This window comes from Canis lupus, chromosome 1 (assembly GCF_048164855.1).
Source record: "Canis lupus baileyi chromosome 1, mCanLup2.hap1, whole genome shotgun sequence".
Classification (NCBI taxonomy): Eukaryota; Metazoa; Chordata; class Mammalia; order Carnivora; family Canidae; genus Canis; species Canis lupus.
In genome coordinates, this window is record NC_132838.1 from 121,993,933 (window position 1) to 122,015,760 (window position 21,828).

Sequence of the window (21,828 nt, forward strand, 5' to 3'; positions counted from 1 at the left end):
ACGCGCTGCATCTGGTGCTGTCACACCTTCTGTTTTAAAAATAAATAAATAAATAAATAAATAAATAAATAAATAAATAGTAAATAAATTCTGGAAATCTAAATGTAAAATGTAAAAATAAAACAATTCCCAACAGGCCAAACCAAAAAAACTACAGAGGGCTGGATTGTGCTTGTGCTTTTAGCAGAGACCTCCTGGGCATCCAAGGTCTCCCGCTGGCCCCAGGGATTCAGATCCTTGGAAGCCGGAGCCCAGTGGATTTGCCGCCTGTGAGGACCATGAAAACTGGGAACCTAGAGGGGCTTCTCTGGGAACTAACAAAGAGAGATTTCTGAGGCCAGATCTCAAAATGTTAATCAGATTCAGAGACATAAAACATGACAATTTAATGGTGTTTGGTGGAAACTGAAAATTCTTTAAAGTTCTAACTATCCTACACTGAATTCTAATACTTTTTTAATTATTAGATATAAAATGCTTATAATTTTAGGGGGAAATTAGACTTGGTAATTTATATTTCTTGTTTATACAGTACAATTTGCTGATGAAAAAATGTGCTAAACTTATTGATTCATGACCATAATTGTTTAATTATTTATCATTGCGGAATGGTATTAGCATTGCTAATAATGCAGATGTGCACAAAGGCTGAGGAGTCAGATGCAGCTTTTGTTTGGGGTGTGCGGGGTTTGAGGAAGGTTGCTCCAGGCTGGAGGGCAACCTGCCTGGGACGTGAGGTCCCCGGGCCACACGTGCCTCCGTGAGGATGACCGCAGCAGGCTTCCCCATCCTGCGGCAGGGCCGGAATGCAGAACTCGGGCTCGGGGACTGAGGCCCGGCCGCCGGGAGCGTCCTTCGCTCTGCCCACAGCCTCGGTGGTCCCGGCCACGCACCACGCATGGGCTCCCAGCCCCCTGGAAGGGGCCCCCGGAAGGCTCAGCGTCACCCCAAACTGGCTACGGGCCCCTGTTCTTCACCATCACCTAAATCCAGAGGGTAAACAACTCCGCAGAGAAAGTCACGGGTGATACAAGCCCTCGGCCCTAACCCCACCTGCAGGACTAGATGACCATCGGCGTCCACCCGCTCCTTTAGGGACAAGGACACGGAGCCTCAAAGGGAAGATACAGGGCGCCGGGTGGCTCAGTGGGTTGGGCGTCTGCCTTCAGCTCAGGCTGTGATCCCGGGGTCCTGGATGGAGCCCCACGTCGTGCTCCCAGCTCAGCGGGGAGCCTGCTTCTCCCTCCCCCTCTCCCTCTGCTCGCTCTGCCGCGGCCCCTCCTGGGCGGGGACTCTGCTTCTCCCTCTCCGTCTGCTCGTCCCCTGCTTGTGCTCGCTCTCTCGCCCTCACTCGCTCAAATCAATGAATAAAATCTCTAAAAAATACATGATACAGGGAAGACACGGGTGCTCTGAGGAACCGCCTCCTGTAGCCCCTGGGGAGCCAAGGCGGGGACACCGAGGCGCATGGACATGGTCCGGAGCTCAGGGCAGAGAGGGGCCCGCGCTGACTTTGGGAGTCGCGGCACAACGTGCTGGGGAGAGTGGGTCGTCGGGGCCCGTTGCTCTCTCTCCCGTGATAGAATCATCCACTGGTGAGCTTGCACAGCTTGCCGCGGGCCAAACGAGCTTCCTGGCACCCTGACCTTGGGGTCACCCCAAGTCTGCCAATCAGATGGTAGCAGGCTCAAGGACAACAGCTCGAGGGGCGCCCGGGTGGCTCGTGGGTTAAGGGTCATGACCCCAGGGTCCTGATATCGAGCCCCGCGTCGGGCCCCCTGCTCCCTGGGGAGCCTGCTTCTCCCTCTCCCTCTCCCTTGGCTCGTGCTCTTTCTCGCTCTCTGAAATAAATAAAGTCTTAAAAAAAAAAAAAAAAAAGAACAACGACAGCGATAGCGTGAGGTCCGGCGGGCTTGAGCGGGGGCTCTTGCCATGAGACCACGCGGGGGGCTGGGCCGCAGGCCGGGGCAGGTGGGGCAGAGCTGCTCCCGCCCACCGCGGGGGCCCAGCCGGAGAGGCACGCTGGCCGCGGCCCCGGGCTCCCCCACACGGGACGGCCGCTCCCCCCCAGTCTGGCCACGGACGGAAGGAAGCGCGGCCACCCTGACCTCCGCTTGGACCCGAATGTAAAATTCCTAAACCACACGGGAAGGCAGCCGTGGCCGCGAAGCCGCCGCCGTGGAGGGCGCATCGGTCGGAGGCCCCGAGCCCGGGGTTCCGCGGAAACACCGTCCGGTGGCCTGAAGCCCCCGCCAAGGCGTGTGCGACGCTCCTGTGTCAGGAGGACCTGCCGAAAAGAAGAGCGGCCGGGCGCACCGCAGTGTTGTCGCCTTTGTCTGGGGGTGTGGGACGTCCTGCTGGTCTGCTCGGGACACACGGCGCCTCTCTTCCCGCGTCCTCGCCTCGAAGAGGCAGCTGGGGGCCGTTCGGCTCGTTACCAACCGCAGCCCCTCCAGCTGCAGCTCCCAAACCCACCGAAGGGGACGCAGGGGTTCAGGGCTGGGGACGGGGATCCACACGCACGGCGTCCCCCGCCCCCCGCAGGGAAGGGGCTTGGCTCCCCCCAGCCCAAGTTAGGGACCATCCAGCCAAGTGGCCCTGGTTTTCCAGCACTTTCCAGCACTGATCCTGTGCCTGGTCCATGCAGGAGAGAAGGGGACCCCAGTACCTACCTGCGATGCCCCCGCCAGCTGGAGCGCGGAGAAACTGCCCCCGAAGTCACCCAGCAGGTGTGCCTGACACCTGCCTCCGTCCGGATGTGTGGCCTCTGGAGCGGCGGGCGGCCGTGGGGGGCGAGCGGCGGGGGGCCCAGCCCCGCTGTGCCCTGATCTCACGCCAGGGCCCCTCTTAGCTCGTCCACGCAGATGCATCCCGACCATCCCCCAGCACGTGGTCCCCGCCACCCCCCTGCACCCCGTCCCCACCACCTGCAGCATGCAGCTCCGAGACGCATGGACTGCCACCTGGTCTGCACAGCTGCCCTCCCGCCAACTCCCAAAGCCACTTGCACTCTCGTCCCCCCCCCACAAACCAGGACAGCCCTTCACAGCCGCTCACCCGCCCCCGCCCGCCACACCCCTGTGCACGCCCCAAGAGGCAGATGCTAGAACCCGACCAGACTCAGTCCCCAAGCACCTCCATCCCCGCCAACTGCGGTGCGGGCGGCGGCCACTCAGGCACACAGGCTAGCGCCCCTCCTGTCGCCCCTCCTGTCGCTGACGGTGAGGGATTCGGCCCCTGACCCGGGGCCCTGACCCCAGGACAAGCAGGGGGGTTCCACAGGGCTGTCTGTGTGGCGCCCGCAGGAGCGGCCGGGCTGTGTGGCCACGGCACAGACAGCAGGTGTGCACCGAGGCGGCTCCCGCAGGACCTGCATCTGCACTGGGATTTGCCGTGTGCACCCTAGAGGACGGCCCCACCACCACCCAGCTCGGGGACCCTGGGCTGCCGTACCAGCCTGCGCGGCCCGGGTTCCCAGGGGTGAGCATCAGCTGGGTGTGACCGAGGCCCACGAGCCCCGTGAGCCGGGGGCGCCCCTTGTGCACTGCCGCCCAGCTTGCAAGGGGCCAGGGGAGCTGGGGGTCCGCCCTGAGGAGGGCAGCGCTCAACAGGCCGGAGAGTGCAGGGCTAGCGGGGCCCGGAGGCGGGCAGGATGGGGGCAACGGCCGGCGGAGGGGCCACCCCGCTCGGAAGGCGGACCCGTGCGCAGTGACCAGCCCGCGCTGCAGGGGCCTCTCCTGCCCGGGACGCCGCGCCGGCCAGAGCCAGTGACGGCCTGAAGTCACTCGCGCATCTCCGGAATATCCGTGGAGCACCCGCCACGTGGCAGGCACGGAGTCCCCGACCCCGACCCGTAGCCGGAGGCCTTGGTTCGCGCGCTCCTGGGACAGTCAGCAGGACAGCAGTGCTCCCCTGCACAGAGGAAGCTCTGAGAGGGGTGGGGAAGAGCGGGCACCTTGCCGTGGGCCCCCCAGGGGGGCGGGAGGTCTCCGCAGCCCCCCGCCTGAGGCCCAGGAGGGCGAGGCGTCCCCGCTGGAGCGCGCCTGCCCCCGGGGGCCCGGCAGAGAGCGCGGGGCCAGGCCCGCAGGCACGGGGAGCCCGTCCAGCCCGGCCGCGGCCTCGCCCCGGGAGGCTGGGACCCCACGGCCAGGGGGCCGGCCTCCCCCGGACTCCGGCGGACACCCCTCCCCTCCAAGGTTAACAGGATAAAGGCCGGGTACGGAAACTACTCATTTCCCAGCTCGCAAAGAAGCAATTATGCGACTTTCTAACATGGTCTCAAATATATTTTGCAAACTAGGACTCAGACAAATATTAATGGCAGCAAATTACAGTACTTAGCAGAATTATCACCTAGCAGAGAGGCGCTTTTAATCTATAAAAAATATCAACAAAAGATGTAAATATGAACCCCTCAATGGGTGGTGTATCTTGAAGAAAATATACATCTAATCTCACAGTGTGCTACCTCTAATACCTGGGGAGAAGGTTAACAATTCTGAGACATTCCCTACGGCTAGAGAATATATTTTGATGGAGATTTGTGGATATCAGAGACTTTAAATCTATTGTATAATCACAGGGCAGGAGGGAGGAGCCGGCCACCTATTTCCCCGGGATAGGAAGGCGGCCCCGAGGGCGGTTTAAATAGCGGTTCTGGAAGCCCCGGCTTGGGGTCTCGCCAGCGCCCGGCCTCCGCCTCCTCTGGGGAGACCCAGCTGGCTGAGTCCCGGGCACCCCCTCTTCAAGATGGGGAGGCTGAGGGGAGCCCCTGATGACCGTGAACAAGGCCCACAGCGCTGCTTGGGGTGGCCGGGGAATAAGCGAGCCAGCAGGTGGACTTCCGTGTAGCGGGACACGCGTGGGGTGCGTGCACGTGTGCATGAGAGCGGGGCCCCTGCGACACCATCGGAGGACACGCGCGTGGGGCCCCGGAGCCCGCGGGGGCCACGCTCAGCAGCAGGGCCCCAGCAGCCCCCCTGGGGCTTCCCTCATCGTCTCCACGGCGGGGACAGGCCAGGGGCACGCAGCCAGAGAACGGGAAGGAGGGCCCCGGGGCGGCCGTAAGGGAACGGAGGTGGGCGGGCGGGTGTCTCTGTCCAGGAGAAGCGAGCTCCGGGGGAGGGGCAGCTCCGTTCCCAGGCCGGACCCCGCAGTCCCGCAGGCCCTAACCGGGGGCGCAGCTGCAGCCACCAGGGCCCACCTGGGCGTCTCTGCCTCCCTGCGCCTCCCTGCACGCGTCCCCATACCTGGAGCTTCACCGGGCTTGACTTCTGACCTTGGCTGTGGACTGACTGTGTGTGCCCCCCAACGCCCCCCCATGTGGGCCACGAAGGTGGAGCCCCTCTCTGTGCCCCCCCCACACCGTGGGGTCTCAGCAAGGAGGCGTCCCCCCGGCCACCAGGAGGCGGGCCGTCACCGCCTGCGGGCCCTACACCCTGGACCTCCGGCCTCGGGACGGGAGAGAAACACGCGTGTCGTGTAAGCAGCACGCCCCACGCCCGTGGTCCGTGTGCAGCGGCGGGGCCGGCGAGGGCAGCGACTGCGACGGGGAGGGGACAGCCCGCTGGGGACGGCACTGCTCGCAGCCACCCCGCGCTCCACTCACTGCCCTCCCAGCAGGCGCTGTTCCGAGTGCCCGTGTCCACCCGCCCCCCACGGTCACACCCTCCCTCAGCGACTCTTCCTCCGTCCGCGCCCCGACCCGCCCCAGCCCCGCCGCCCGTTCACTCGCCTCCTGAACTTCTCACAAATCCCTGTCTGCCCCCCCCCCACCAGACAGCATATGCCCAGGGGCAGGGACCTGGGCTCACCTCCCCGGAGCTGAGACCCGTATTTTTTGACGAGTGAGTGAGTTTGGATCCACCCCGTGGGGGGCAGCCCGCTTCTCCTCCTGCCCCCGGGGACCTCCCCGGCTCTGGGGCCCCCAGGTGGGAGCCACGCCCAGAAGCTGGAGAACCAGGCCGCCACCCTTCCCGTCATCATCCTCGCGCTCTGCGCACAGGTGGAGGGAACTTTCCAGCAACGTCCTTATCTGCACACACCCTCGTGCTTTTCCCACGAGCCGCAGCCGGGCGGGCGCCCCGTCCTCACGCATCCGTGTTCCCTTCATGGCGCCTGGCGTCCAAGCCAGTCTCGGGGTTCCCACTGCTTGTCTGCCAAGGGCCTGGGGTGTTTGCAAGTCAGCGGAGGCTACTCATTAAACCAGAGCATCCGAGAGCTGCTTAACAAACCAGGGCTCGGTTGATTGTTTCTCTAAGAAAGAGGTTCTTTGGGGTCACCCCGGGGGGGCTCAGCAGTTGAGCGTCTGCCTTGGGCTCAGGGCGTGATCCCGGGGTCCTGGGTTCGAGTCCCGCGTTGGGCTCCCTGCATGGAGCCTGCTTCTCCCTCTGCCTGTGTCTCTGCCCCTCTGTGTGTCTCTCATGAATAAATAAGTAAAATCTTTAAAAAAAAAAAAAAAAAGAGGTTCTTCTTTATAGCCAATTGGTTCTAAAACCCATAGACTGCATCTGGCGTGGTTAGTCCTCTCGGTCACCACGGCGCGTTGCTTTGGGAACTTTCACGAATGACTTCACTACTTTCAGAGAGCAGTCTGCGGGCCGTGGGAGGGAGGGAGGGAGGGGGGCTGTAGGGTCCACGGAGGGGACGCAGCGAGGGCCCTATTCCCCGGGTTGACAGTGACCCGGGAGCTCAACGGGAAATTTCCGGCACTTGATGATCGCTGGGCCTTTCTACCTGCCACTTGGAGCTGCAGCTGCATAACAAATGCTTTTTGTGAGGCCCCGATCCACCTCGCACCCCGCAGGGCTCAGTTCCTGACTCCGTGGGACCTTAGGCAAGTCACTTAACCTCGCGGTGCTCTAGTTCCGCAGCCGCAAATGGCGCGTGACAGACCCGTCCCCACCTCTCTCACTGGCTATTTCCAGAATTAATTGGATAATGCTCACAGAGTGCTTTGAGCTTCCCAGAAAGAGGGGCACCTGAAACACAGGACAATTACTCTAATTATAACTGCCTCGGACCTGCGTACACAATTTTGCCTTTTAGTGTTATCGCTGCGCGTAACGGGGGAAGAGTCAAGGCCACTTTTCCCAAAGGGGATGATTTTAAGAAGCTCCATTTTCAAAGAAGAGCAGAGCGTGTAAGACAGAGGCGAGGCCCCTCGCTCGAGCTGCTGCTGCGGCCCGGAGAGCCCCGAGGTCCCGCCCCGCGGGGCAGCACGGCCAGGCAGGGACGCAGGCCGCCGCCGGGCTTTGGGACGAAGGTGGCCACCTGCCACCCCGGGCTCGGAGACGCGGCGCTGGGGGGTCCTCCGGGCGCGCCCCGGGGTGAAGCCGAGGCACAACCGGTGGGTCGGGCCAGCCGTGCCCCTCGTGTGGCCATGCCAAGGCCCGGGCAGGCAGCTCCGCTCTGCTCTGGGCCCGGGGTGACACGTGGCTCGGGCAGGGGAGGTCGCACACAGGAGGTGGGGGAGAGGGGGGCAGTGAAGCATGGAGCTGTGCCACCCTGGGAGCTGCTGGCGACGATCTGGGACCCCCCTCCCCCCCGGGCTCCACGGAAGCCCCGAGCCCCTCCCACTCGCCAGCCGGCCTCAGGATGCACCTGCGACCAGAACGGACGCAGCCGGCTCCTGAGCCTCCCAGCAGAGCTCGGCCCCGCTCCGGGGTGGGAGCCCCCACTGCAGGCTGCGGAGACGGGGCTGCCCCACTCAGGGGGTTGCTGGAATCTGGAACTTCCCCCACGTCTGAGGACCAACCACGGAGGTGGCAGCCCCCCGTCTGATCCCGGACACTGTCCTGAAGTGCGTTGCTTCACATAAACTCATCCTGGCCGTAGGTGGGGTGCAGGCATCACCCCAGAGGAGAACACTGAGCACCCGGGGTCAAGGCCCCGGTCTCTGGCTTCACAGGGATTTGAACACGTTGTACAGACTCCTGACCCCAAGCTCTTGCCACCGTCTCTATGGCCTCCTCCCTCCCTGCCGCCTGCCACCCCGGGGCGCCCAGGTGGACCCTGCAGCAGCAGCAGCTGGCCCGCGCCGGGTGACACCCCCTCCCTGGCTGCGGCCGCGGGGTGCGGGACTTACCGTGTGGGGGCCTCCCCGCTGCAGGACGGGAATCCTAACACAGCGCAACTTCTGTGGGGATGAAATGGAAGCACATGGAGCGCTTTGCCAACCTGAAGGTCTGCAGGAACCCGAGCTCCCGCCCTCCCTGGCAGCCCACAGCCCCCGGGGGGAGGCCAGGAGCGGATGCCGCCAGCACATTTCCCCGAGTTCCCCGGAACCGAGCAGGGATCCACGACAGGGGCATTGCCCGGGGTGGCTCCCCGTCTGGGCTCATGGCCCTCCCGTTCGGTCGGGTGCCAGGTCCCCGGGGGCTGCGGCTGAAACGACAAGGGAGGGCTCTCGGGCCGGGAACCTGGCCCAGGGGGGCCGGTCCTTGGTGCAGTGGACATTGCTGTGCCATCCGTGAAACCAGGGGTGCGGGGAGGGGGGCAGGTGTGCCCCCCAGTCAGCACGTCCAGCCGGGGAGACCAGCTCTCGTGGCCCTGCCCAGACGGGGTCCCTGCGGGCATCTGGGCACCCCACGTCTCTGACCGCTGTGGCCGAGGCCCATCCCTCCCAAAGGTCTGAAGGACGTTTGGCTCAAGCTGGAGAGTTTGCTTGAGGGACCATCAAGCCGCCGGCCAGTGTCTCCCAAGGGCCCGCCGCGCCCAAGTGGACCCAGGGTCACTACCGGGACACCCCCTCGGTGCAGGGCCAGGAGGGCCGAGAGCACCCAGGGTGCAGGGCCGCGGAGTGCACCTGCTGGGAGGAGGAAGGGGAGCAGGGACGCCAGCCCGCCCAGGGTGCAGGTGCCGGCTCCCGGGGCGCCGGCGGGGTGGGCAGGGGGGTGCGCCCCCGAGACCACGGCAGGCCCGGGCGCTCACCCTTCCCACGCGCCGGCGCTTCCGAGCGATAAAGCGGCGTCGGGGGCCTGCGGGGAGGAAGCTGCCGTCATTAGGCTGGGTTTTATGACTGGCAGCTAGTACTTAATGAGCGCTAAGTGCACAGGGCTGAGTACTTTGTGTGAACGATCTGAGTCTCGCCCCGCCCCCACCTCCACCCCCACCCCCAGCCCTGAGCTCATCAGGTACTTGTCCCCATTAGACACGGGAATGGAACCCTAGAGCGATGGCTAATGTGACCCAGACAAGTCAGCCTTGGGGCCTGGATTCGAACTCTGAGCCTTGGCCCCTGTGCGGGGGGCGTGGGGGGAGAGGCAGCTCGCAGCCGGGCTGACCTGAAAAGCATCACTGGCTACAGAGATAGAAGGTGGGGCGCCAGGGCAGCCCAAGTCCCACTCTGGATTGCAGCCTGGGTGGGACCTGGGGGGCGAGATCTGGGGGGCAGGACCTTGGGGTTGGGACCTCGGGGGCACAATGAGGGGGCAGGACCTCGAGGACAGGACCTGGGAGCGCAATGGGGGGGCAGGACCTCGGGGTGGTACCTCGGGGGCAAGATCTTGGGGGGCAGGACCTCAGGGACAGATCGTTGGGGTTGGGACCTCAGGGGCGTGATGTGGGGGTCAGGACCTCGGGGGGCGGACCTCAGGGGTAAGACCTCGGGGGTAAGATCTTGGGGGACAGGACCTCGGGGGTGGGACCTCAGGGGCAAGTTGGGGGGGCAGGACCTCAGGGGCGCGATGCAGGGGGCAGGACCTTGGGGTGGTACCTTGGGGGTGAGATCTTGGGGGGCAGGACCTCAGGGGTGAGACCTCGAGGGAGCGAGATCTTGGGGGGGGGCAGGACCTCGGGGGTGGGACCTCAGGGGCAAGTTGGGGGAGTGGGACCTCAGGGGCATGATGCAGGGGGCAGGACCTTGGGGCGTTACCTTGGGGGTGAGATCTTGGGGGGCAGGACCTCGGGGGTGGGACCTCAGGGGCAAGATCTTGGGGGAGTGGGCCTTGGGGGCGAATTGGGGGGGTGGGACCTAGGGGGCAGGTCCTTGGGGCAAAATCTCAGAGTGTGGCCTGCTTGTGATGCTCGCCCTCCCCGCAGGCACGCTCGAGGCACATGCGCTCCTTCTCTCTCTAAAAAATAAAAGAAAAACCGAAATAGAATGTCAGCCCATAGGCAGTTCCGGTTCTCCAGCAGCCACATACAAGAATCAGGTGAAATGCATTTTAATAATGTGCTTGATTTGGGGGCACCTGGGTGGCTCCGTGGTGAGCGCCTGCCTTCAGCTCAGGGCGTGACCCCAGGTCTGGGGATTGAGTCCCACGTCGGGCTCCCTGCATGGAGCCTGCTTCTCCCTCTGCCCGTGTCTGCCTCTATGTGTCTGTCATGAATAAATAAATAAAAATCTTTTTTAAAAAATGTGCTTGATTTAACCCAAAATGTCCAAAGATTATTAAACAGGTAATCAGCGTAAAAAAAAAAAAAAAAAAAAAAAAACCATTGAGCTATTTTGCCACCTTTGTCTCGTACTAAGTCTTCCAAAGCCGCCGCGGGTGCGCGAGCACAGCCCAGCACGTGTGGCCGAGCCGCATTTCCAGCTCTCGGTCGCCACATGTGGCTCTTGGCGCCGGCGCCCGTGATGTCACCTTCCAAACCAGGACACTTCGAGATGAAAGGACGTGACATTCATAATTATGAGGGGACGACGGGCAGGAAGCGGGACTGTCCGGGGGAACCGGTCCCGGCAGGTGCTTGGGAGCCTCGGGTGCCCCTGGCTCACCCCCGTCATCCAGAGGCCTCCTCGGGCTGTGCTGCGTCCTGCCTGCACCGACCCTTGTCCCTCGTCCCTTGTCTCTTGCTAATCTTTGCAAGAAGCCATCCGTGTCTTGGTCAGTCCATCTGCTTGACGCACGTCTGACCTTATCCGTACCACTTCCTTATTTCTTGGGGTTTTGCGCTTTTTCCGGTCTCTACGGTTGAACGCCAAGCCCATTTGTCATCCACCCTTCTTATTTCCTGATAAATATATTTAAAAGGCATAAATTTCCCGCTATGTACTCACGGCCTTCTCCGTGACCCACTCGTTTTGACGTGTAGCATCTTCAGGATCCTTCCATTGTGGGTTTTCCTGATTTATTATTTCTGTTTCAAATGCTATTTAGCTTCCAAACACAATTTCCCGCTATCCTTTCGCTTTTAATCCCTAACGCGATTGCATCGTGGCCGGAGCACGCAGTAGGGATGCTGCAGTCGCTCCTGGCTTATCACGCGCCTTGTTTCTGGAAGCGTCCCGTCTCCGAGCAAGTCCCTTCTAGGAAGCCACTCGCCGCCAGGTACGGCTTCCTGAAAGCGCCGGTTAATTCACGCCCTGCTGTCGGCTCCCAGCCAGGCGCGATGCGTGCCCCGGAGCCTGGGCTTGTCCTCACAGCCTCTCTGTGGCCGAGACGCCCCAGCTCCGAGCACCTGGGGATTCGGGTCCCCAGCCCTGCACCTCCGTGGGTCACAGCCTCCCTCTAAGACGCAGCCAGTGGCTGTCACACTCCTGGGGCTGCCTCGAAGCAACCTCAACCCGGAGGGAGCCACAGAAGGGGACCCGGTCAGCCAACAGCAGGGAGAGCGATCCCCTACGCGTCCAGGAGCCATCAGTGGAAGAAAACAACGATGCAGATAATGATCGCAGCTCACAGTTACCGAGCACTAAGTGGGCTGAGAGCTTCCTCGACCCTATAACCTCACGGGAGGGATGCTCCCCGCCCCAGCGGCCTCCGAGCCCACGTCCCGGCTCCTCTGGAGCCCGAGGTCCTGGCTGCAAGGCTGAGGCTCCAGGCTACCCTGCTGAGTGAACATGAGAACGAGAATCGATCCATCTCTCAGAAAAGAAAATCAGAACAGGGTCGCCAAGGCCATCTGCCCCGGCCCCCCAGGGGTGGCCGGAGGAGCCTCAGGATCCAGCTGGAGCCCGGGCGGCCCCAGCGGCAGGAGGACTGCAGCCCATGAGAGGGGTCGGATCCGTTTTTAGGTGTCATGGCGAAACCTAGGGGGGTGGGTCGGCCCTCGGAGGGGGACGGGTGGCAAGGGACACTCGCCATTTGCTCCTGGACTCGTTTCCCTCCGTCGGGCGCCCAGAGAAGCCCAGAGGATAAGGGAGTTCGAGGGACAGCCAGGCGGGCCCCGACGCCGGCCTCACACCCGCCGCCCAGATCAAGCCCAACGCAGACTCCGCCGTGGTCCAGACCCCTCGCTCCGATCTCCTTTCCACACCAGCGCCAAGCCCGCCAAAGGTCACGCGCGAGATAGAATTTGACACAATGAGACTCCGCTCCCATGTTAATGCCCCTCGGATCGGGCCTGCAGAAGTGAAATAATAAATTTAGGAAAACAAGCAGAATGACCCGTCTGGTTGGTTGGTTTTTCTAGATACCATCTACATATTTTAGAAACGTACAACCTTCTAATAGAAATGAATAAACTACTCAACCATAAAGTTGCTATAGAAGATATGCTTGTTCTGATTCGAAAGGGCATCTGCTATCTGCAATATTGATAATACTTTTCAAATTTCATCTGCTTTTGTTTGCATTCTGTGTCGTCTGTTTAAACACAGTGGGAATAATAATGAATCCCTGCATTATCTCTACTTTTTCAAGGCCGAACATATAACTTTATCACAAAAATAATTAAAATTCTTTGGCACTCTTGTATCTTTTCCATTAAACGTTATCAACCAGTGACAATAAACTAACATGAGCCCAAGGCTGGCCATGGGCCGCCTTTACAAAGAATGCATTTGTCCCCGGGCGAGAGACATGAATTTTCAGTTTACAGGGTCAGACGATCCTGAAGTTTTTTACAGTAGGAGACCACAAATCTATACCTCCGTCCCCTAACGGGGGCTGGCGGCGGGCACAGGGCGCCCCATAAATTCTCAGACGAGAATACACTTTAATAGGCAAAAAACCTTGGCAGCTTAATAATTCTGAGTTGCAAATTTAAATATTTTACATATCATTAGACATTAAAAACAAAGATTTATGCGGCTCGTCTCCGCGGAGTGAGGACCCCGTCGACTTCACACACAGCCATGAATCTGCTTGAGGTTCATTAGCTGAGCGTCTTCGGCGAAGGAAGCCCGTCGAGTGGAGGTGGCCTCTAAATCACCGCTTTTATTTTCCCGCCATCAGGTGGCACTTGAGGAGGCCCCTCCCCTGAGCGAGGCTCCGCGAGGGCGCCGGGACCTGCAGCGGGCGGGAGCCGTGGGGCCGGACCCCCGCCCGGGCGCTCCACCAGGATGAGCAGCCCGAGGCCCCTCTGTCCCCAGCGCCCCCCGCCCCTCGCACCTGCTGTGCACCCAGAGGCCGGGGGTGGGGTGGGGGGTGTCCCCTGCCGGGATGCACTGTTGCCAGGGTGATGGCAGCAGGGAGGGGGCAGGGGGTGCTGCTGGGTACCTCTTAGTGGCCCGTTGACACATACCTGGGCCCCCGCTGACTGGCTGATGCTGGAGGAGGGGGAGGAGGGGGGCGGGGGAGGGAGTCAGGAGAGCAGGACCCTGGCCCAGAGCGGCCCTATTGCAGGCTGCTCCCAGGAGAGCCCCCTTCACTCGCCCCCACTTGTATCCTTCAGGCTGTTTCACAGCCCCCCCAGGAAGCCCCCCGACCGCCCACGCAGCCGCCCCCATGCATCAGCCCGGCCCTTGGGGTCCTACTCACTCGGGGTGCTCTCCCCACCAGCCCAGCGCCTCCCGGGCCAGCTCTCCCGCCCCTGCAAGCGCACATCTACCCTTTGTGCAGTCCGGTCCCCCCGCAGGGGCTGTTTATTAACCACGTCCTGTCCTCTCCGTGCTTCTGAGGCTCTGCCATCGGTAGGGACTGTCCCTTGCAGGCCCAGCGCGCCCCCAGAATACTGATCAGCGGCACGAGCCAACCGGTCCAGGGCCGGCCCCCGTCACCCTGTCTAGGGACACCCTACCCCAGGGCCCAGGCCCCCGCCCGCGTCACCCCAGGGCATCCGGCGCCCCAGAGCCTGCTGGGGTTACCCAAGCCTGCGCGCCCTGCCACACCTGCTCCTCCCAGCGGGGACGCGCCGAGGGCTCTTGCCCACACTTGCCCTCCGCCGCCCACCACCCGGCCCTGCGCCGCACGACGTCACCCTCCTCGTGGGAACTGAGGAGCAAACCGTGCTCTCGGCCTTACTGGACCTCGTGTTTCTATGAACGTACTGTATCTTAAAACAGGGCATACAGCCGGCAGATGTGGGTGTTTATACTGAAAAGTTCTGGGTGTATCTTGGTGGGTGGGAGCTAAGTGCTGCGGCCCCCACCTCGCCCACTGTCACTCGCATGTCCCTTCCCCCCCGAGGCCCCTGAGCTGGGATCCAGACCCTCTTAGGGGCCGAGCGCAGGAGGAGGGGATGAGCTGCGGGGCGGGGAATGGACCGCGGGGTGCTGGGCCTCGGACGCTCAGCTGTGCCCGGGAGGAAGGGGGTGTCGGTTCAGCCCGTGGAGGTTCTGGACGGAGCCGCCCGCCCACCGCGCCCCCCCGGCCCAGCCTCCGTCGGGGCCTGTGGAGGTTGCCCTGGAACCACCAGCAGAGCCAGCAGGGCTGGGAGGTCAGGTCACCCTGCACCTTCCTCCTGGGGCAGGAGGAAGCCGAGTGCAAGGGGCAGGAGGGAGGGCCCGGCACCGAGGGGCCGCTCTCGTGTCCTTCCGGCCCGCGTGGGAGATTCTGCGTCAGATTCAGCCGCGGAGGACGACTGTGACAGCTCGGGGCCAGACAGCAGACGGCGCAGTGAGAACTGGGGGGGACCAGGGACCCTCAGGGACCAGGGCCACCAGCACCGCCCAAGCGTGCCGCGTGGACGGGCCTCCGACCCGAGGGCCGGCCGGGCCTCAGCAGCCCCCCAACCTCCGGGCCCGGACAGCCGGGAGGGCGCCCCTGTCCCCCCACAGACAGCGGAACGAGCTCCGCAGAGACGGGGGCAGCCCGATGGAAACAGGGGCCAAGGAGCCTCACAGCGTGCAGGGACCCCAAGGCCCGGCCCCGGAGCAGATGGCCGAGCCCACCATGCACCCCCAGGTCCCCAGGAGATGGGGGGCTCTCACGGGCAGGCGGGCCCCGGGCAAACACCAGCAGGTCCCCTCAGGGAAGTTCCCAGGAATCGGGCAGGCCGCCTCCCCGTCGCCCCCACAGAGGCCCAGGGGCCCGTCTGAGCACGACCCCTCCCGGGGTGCTCTGGCCCTTCACCCCGAGATGCACAGGGATGGGGGGTTCCAGACACCTGAGGAGAGGCCCCGAAATGTGAGATGGGGGCCGACGGGGCCTGAGGAGACAGCAGGCAGTGCAGGGGCAGGACACGAGTGCCCGCGATCCCCCTTCTTCCTCGCGCCTGCCTGAACCTCCCGGCCCAGCAGCAGCTCCCGTCTCCGCCTCCCACTCCCCCCCGCAGGCCTCTGCCCCTCACAACCGCCACTCTCGCCTTCCGAGTTGGACCGATGCAGATACCTCGGAAAAATAGTTTGACTGATGTACATGCACTGTTTGCCCGTTTGCGACCCGCCTCCTCCGATGAGCGTAAAACACTTAAAATTTGGTTAAGGAGGGTGGGTTTTGTGGGATGCATTTTTTGCCACCATTCTTTTTTTTAAAGGAAATGCCCACGAGGTTATCATTAATGCTTCAGAGAGGTATGAAAACACATGGTTCCCAGAGCCCGGAACCGGAGACGGACAAAAGGAATAGTCCCTAGAAGAAGGGGGAGGAGGAGGAGGAGGAGGAGGAGGAGGAGGAGGAGAAAAGGAGTTTTTCAAATCAGAACTGTGAGAGCAGGACTTGGGTCAATGGGCAGTTGGCAGTTAAAGTGAAGTGTGTCCCTTGGAAGAACAGAAGCAACAAAGATGGGAATGGGAGAGACCCGCTAAGGTGGGAGGATGAGGTGGTGACTCAGTGACAGGAAGTCCAAAAGGGTTTGGCCCCAGAAACCAGGGCCGAAGTCCTCGCAGGCAGTGACAGCGAAGACATCCCGGCAGCGGTGACAGCCGTTTCCAGACGGAGGGAGCCCCTCACGGCGGGATTTCAGGGCGGCGGGGATGCGCGCAGGCTCCCAGTACTTGCAGGGGACGGCGGGCCACGTTGGGAAGGCCTGGGCCGCGGTGGATCCCGGACCACACCGGGGCAAGCGCCTTCAACCCCGGCAGGGTGAGCGACAGCAACCCCGGGTCCTACGTCCAGCCGCACGGGGCCAGTCCAGAGGAGCATTTCAAACATGCCGAGTCCACAAAGAAAAGGATTCTCCAGGCACCTTTTCTCAGAAAGTCGCTGCAGGGTGTGTACCAACAAGATGAAGGAGTAAACGGAGGAAGGGGAGGTTGTAGCAACGGGAAGCCGGAGGGGCCCCGTCGGTCCCCAGGCCCAAGCGGAAGGGAGCGGAGCGTCCTTCTAGAGAGCCAAACGCTGCGTGAGAAGGAAGCGCTCCAGAAAAATAAAATGGGAATGTTGGACGGCCGCCGTGACAGTACGGTGGCTGCGAGAGGAGTGTACGGTTCTGGCAGGAAGCCTGAGCGTAAATTCCTAATGGTACATTAAAAAAAAAAAAAAAAAAAAAGCAAAAACGGAAACAAACACCACCAAATGCAATGGGAGCAGCTAAAAGAGCGGGGAGGGCCCACCCCGAGCCGCTGGGATGAGGGTGTGGAGCGACAGGACGGACAAAGCTGGTCTCACAAGGGAAAGGGCTTCTCGCTAGAAGCCAGCGCATGCTTGAGACCAGGCCCCGATATCAGCTGTGCACACACACGTCACACGCGTAAAAGGGAGTTGTATTTAAAGGGAATTAACCATTAAGATCGGTTAAGGATAAATTCCCTTCTGGCGCGTGGCTCCCAGTGGCAGGGACCGGGTCCCACGCCTCTGTTTCCCCAGCACCTGCCGTGGAGCCACGTGTCATCCTGGGAGCAAAACTAAGTATCATGTCAAGGCGGGTTGACCTTGTGTCCGATGCAGGTGTCGCGGGTCCTCAGGAGACGGACGCCTGGCTGGGCAGAGAGGCGAGGGCTTGGGGACCCAGCAGGGACACACCCCGGGGCGGGCCCCGGCTCAGCCGCACCTGGGCACACCCCCCGGGGCACGCGCAGTGGCAGCCAGTCCCAAAGGCGCTGCCCCCCCCCGTTGTCTCTTCTTCCGTGACGAGGACGCCAGCCTTCGCCTTCACCCCACGCGTGGCTCACAGAGTCTGGCTCAGAGGAGGGAAGTGCACGCCACGGATGCGCATCGTCCGCTGTGTCCCCCGCTCGGTGGCCGCCCCTCCTGACTCAGGGGCCACAGCTTCCCTGGTACAACGGAGACCACGCAAAGGCCTTGGCTCCCCGCCTCCTCCAGGCAGCACGGCCCGGTCCCCAGGGCTGTGGGCCATCAGACCGGCCTGATGGTGCCTGGGCTCCCGACACCGGGGGACCCAATCCCAGGCTGGGGCCTCTTCACTCCTGCTGGCCCCTGCGAGGCGACCGGTTTCCCCCGTCTCCAACCATCTTGACCATGGTTTTGTGATGTTTGGTGTCAAAGCAGGAGGGATTTTTCTAGTTCCAGGCCACGCTGTCCTGGGGTCCTGGGGCCCTGGGCAGCCCAAGGGGGGAAGGGGCAGAGAAGGAGGGGGACAGAATTAGGAGCGGGGACCAGGCTGGTCCGGGGCCTTGGAGCACACCCACAGCCCCCGGCCCTGCTGTCCCACTCGGATCATGGAGGAAGCCCCCTGCCAGCACCCCGCGGCCCCCTGCCCAGGCCCCTGTGCCCCAGAGGCCTGTGGGCATTTCTCACAGGCAAGGTGACCCCTCCTCCTCGGCCCAGTGTACACAGACCTCGGTCTGACCAGTGGGGACTGTCCGGCCCCAGGGGCGCTGTGTCCCGGCAGCAAGGGCACAAGGAGCCCTGAGGGCACAGGCCCAGGGGGCAGCGGTAAGCAGGCTGCTCCTCAGGGCCTCCAGAGAGGGACAGAGTCAGACGATGGGAGGACTCGGAGCCTGAGGGCGCAGGGGGGAGTGTGTCCGAGGCCGTGCATGTGAAGTCAGGGGAGCACTGGGAGCAGGAGCACGGGGGGCACTCCCACCCCGACAGTGATGCTTCGTGGCCACGGGCAGTGTGACGTGACCTTCCTGCCCCAGCGCAGCCACGCTGCACGATCCTCGCGGCACATCTGTCATGTTCACCCACGCGGATGGCTTCTCCACTGCGGCTCAGTGCGCAGCCCATGCAACCGTACACGGCAGTCCCACTCAGCCCCAGGGTCACCACCGCCCTTTGCATTTGTAAACGGCATGTCCTCGACCATCAGGGCGCCAAGACTCCCCCTGCTTGTCCTGGGAGAGGCCCCGGGGATTTTCCCAACAGCCCCCCGGCCCCCCGAGATCCTTCCGACCCTGTGTCAGCATCCTGAGGGCCGGCCGGCCGGCGGCTGCCCCCTTGCTCTGTGGCTGTGAGTCACGAGAAGCATGGGGCACGGGCTGCGGGAAGAGCGCTCGGGTCAGGGAAGGGGAGCCAGCGAGGTGGCCCATGCGGATGCCTGGCACGACGCCGTCCTCTCCCCAGCCTCGGTGTCCCCCCACCATCCCACAGCTCTCCGGGAGAGCCGACCCCCTCGGGTCCTCCTGGGCTGCGGGGAGGCCGCACATGCAGGGTCGGGGCCCGCCCCGTGTCTCTTGGGGACCCGCTGGGATGCGTCAGCCCCGCCGTCCAGCGTCTCGCCACCACGGACCCGACGGGTGGGCCCCACAGCACGGCCACAGCCTGGCAAGGAGGAGGGTCCTCGGCGGCGGAGGGGCAGCCCGGCCTCTAGCACCTGCAGGCCCCTGCCCCCGGCCCGTGTCACGCGGGGCCAGCAGAGACTCGTCCCCGCTTCCCGGGGCGAGGGGGTGGCGAGGGGGCGGCGGAGCGGGAGCTGCTCACCAGCCGGCCCTGCCCGCGCTCCCCTCCCTGCTCCCGGATCACAAAGGGCCCGCTTCCCCTTCGCTTCCTATTCAAGCATGTCTCTCCATTGTCAATAAAAGCCATTTTTAAGGTCAACTATCTCCTTCCATCAACCGCCAACCCCACACAGCTCCGACGGCATCAGCCCCAGCCCCACATCGTGAAATAAAAATTAAATTGTAGTTGGGCTTTTAAATCAACTCAATTAAAATAAAGAGATTCTTGGCTTGATATAGGGAAATATTTGTATTTCCAATTCTATTTGTTAATACATTGACATATGTGCTATTTTTTAAATGTACCACTAAGTGCACTTTCTGTCAATGCCATAGATTTTTTAATAGACTGAGAAAATGCATTTCATTTCTTCTTATTTTCCTTCAATACATCATTTGGTTCTGCTTTTTTGCCTGCATGAAATTCATTTTCTAATGGAAATATTTGTTTTGTAAATCAAATATGTATTATGCACAAAATGCAAAGCACAAATTAAATTATGTTAATGAAATGAAAGAGATATGAAATGCATATTTCATGGACAAAACATAACCTCAGCAAACAACCATTTCTTGATAAAATCTTTAAACACAATCTCATTCTGTGACAGACATATTGTTAAAGTAGATAGCACCTCATTTAAATGGTTTCCTTTAATATGAGTGCTTAGTATATAATTGTAAATAACTTTTGGGATGAAAAACCAATAATGAAATACTGTCTTTAATAGTTTGCTATTGATGTCAGCATAAAATTTGTCGTAGTTGAATATTGGAAATTGGGAGCGCACAGAAATATTCTCAAAAGCTGTAAATGATTGCATATTTAAATAGAGCTGACTAAGGCAAAGATGTTATAGATATTAGTAATAGGCAGAAAATTATGCTGACCTAACATTATTTGACAAAACCCACTGTTTTAAATTATATATTGGTTACACTTAATGAATAATAGATTTTGTAGGTGTTGTTTCTCCGATCATAATGCTGATGATACGATATGTCGAGGATTTCTTAGTCATCTTTCTGACAATAAACACGGCCTCCGCTCACACAGGTCGGGCCAGAGGCCGCTGGATGCCCGCCCGGTGCTCGCCGGCCGCCCGCCAGGGCTCCCCGGGGAGCAGCCGCCCACAGGCGGAGGGACCCCCGCTGTGCCCGCCCCGGGTGCGGAGGGGACACCCGCCCCCCGTGGCCCCCGCGCCACCCACCACACGGGAGAGGCGTGGGCACAGGCCAGGATCGCCACGACCGGGGGCCTGGAGGACAAAGGGGACCACGGCTGCTCGGGCGTCCTGCCGTGCGTGTGCACACGCCGCAGCCTCGCATACTCACTCACGCGACCGCCTGTGCCGCCTAGATGCTCGGAGGGCCTTTGTGATTCGCAGTCGGAGAAGCGGTCACCATCCCAGCCTCCTCCTCCGCCCTCAGAGCCGCACGCAGCCCTGGAGGCCGGGACCCCCGACCCTAGGTCCTCGGGGCTGCTGGGAGCACAGGGCATGCGTGTGTGTGCGTGTGCGTGTGCATCTGTCAGTGGGGCACCGACGGCACACACGCAGGGCACGGGCTCCGGCCCCAGCGGCCCAGGGTCACCGTGCGCTCGGCCGGCGGCACGCGTGGGGGCCGAGGGTGAGCAGGTGTTGGGGCGAAGGGCAGGGGGGGGGAGCCGCGGCTCCTTGGTTCTTTCAAAGGCTCCCGAAGGGCAAACACCGAGACCCGCAGTTCACGGGGCAGGAAGGAAGGTGCCCAAGGAGAAGCCCGGACAGCGCGTGAGCCCTAAGCCCGGCCCGGGCCCTCGCCTGTGCAGCCCCCCACCTGCTGCGTGGCCTTGGGCGAGTCGCGCCCCGTCTCGGGGCACCTGCCACCCGGGCACCGACGGACGCAGCGCCGGCGGAGGCCCGTCCCAGCTCCCGCAGGGGGCGATTCGAGGGCACCCAACCTGCCCCGCGGCCTAGAGCTCCACCCACCGGGCTGCACGGCTCCCCACGCCGGGTCCGCGGTGGCATCGCAGGGAAGCCTGAGCCCGGGGCGACGTGGCTTCTTGGCCACAGTGAGGACGGGCCGAGGGGGAGCACGCGGCCGAGGCCTGCTCACCCCGGAGGGGACCCCGAGCTCCCGGCTGCCCCGGGTCTTCCAAGGCCACCCCGTCTGCGGAGGCTCGGGCCGCACCCGGGCATGGGCAGGGCTCCGGGCACAGTGCTCCCCGGCTGCCAGCGCCGTCGGCCTCCCGGGAAGTAACAGATGGCGCCCCGGGGGCCAGGTTGGGGTCGGCTGTCGGGTAGGTATGGCCTGCACACGGCCCGGCCCCTGGCACCATCCTGGGCAAACAGAAGGGGTCTAATGGATGCTTACTGCTGTCCTTCCGGCACAGACAACGACGGGACTCAGCTACTTCCCAAACGGCTGCCCTTGGGCGTCACCAAGTCTCCCGGCCGTGCCCGTGGCTGGGAACACGGGGTTGTGCCCCCCGGGTGGGTCCACGCACACCCGGTGACTCGGCCGCTCGGAAAGCGTGAGCGTGGCCGTCGTGGGAGGCGACACTGAGTAGGGAGCTACACAACTGCCAAGCGTCACCTCGCGGCCCAGGGTGTCAGGGTCGCCCCCGAGCGCCTCTACCTTCACTCCTGGGCTTTGCTGGCAGTTTGGGCCTTGGCTCAGGGCACGTCACCCCGTGGGCATTGTCCTGGGTGCCCACGTCCCCTCTGTACAGGACATGTGCCTGCTGCACCCGAGGCCCCTGCCCAGCCAAGCTCCCTGCCTTGGCCCGGGCCTGCTGCCCAACGTGTGCACGCTCCAGGGGGCCAGGGAGGGACCCCACAGGGGACTGTGGGCTCCATTCAGCCCTTAGTGGGGGTAGACGTAGGTGTAGGGCGGGGGCCGGACTCGGCGAGGTGCCTCGGGAAGGGGCTCGGGCCGGGCCTGCAGAGGGGAAGCCAGAGGAG

General features: G+C 62.4%; 1 long non-coding RNA gene across 2 annotated transcripts in view; it reads right to left on the reverse strand.

Moving 5' to 3' along the window:
- Positions 1–10,165: 10,165 nt before the first annotated feature.
- The window catches only part of LOC140625677 (uncharacterized), a 31,277-nt gene continuing 19,614 nt past the window's right edge, over positions 10,166–21,828 (reverse strand). For both annotated transcript variants that reach the window (XR_012025046.1, XR_012025027.1), the window contains exon 3: positions 10,166–10,321. This is a non-coding gene — a long non-coding RNA (uncharacterized lncRNA). The remainder of the gene's footprint in view (positions 10,322–21,828) is intronic.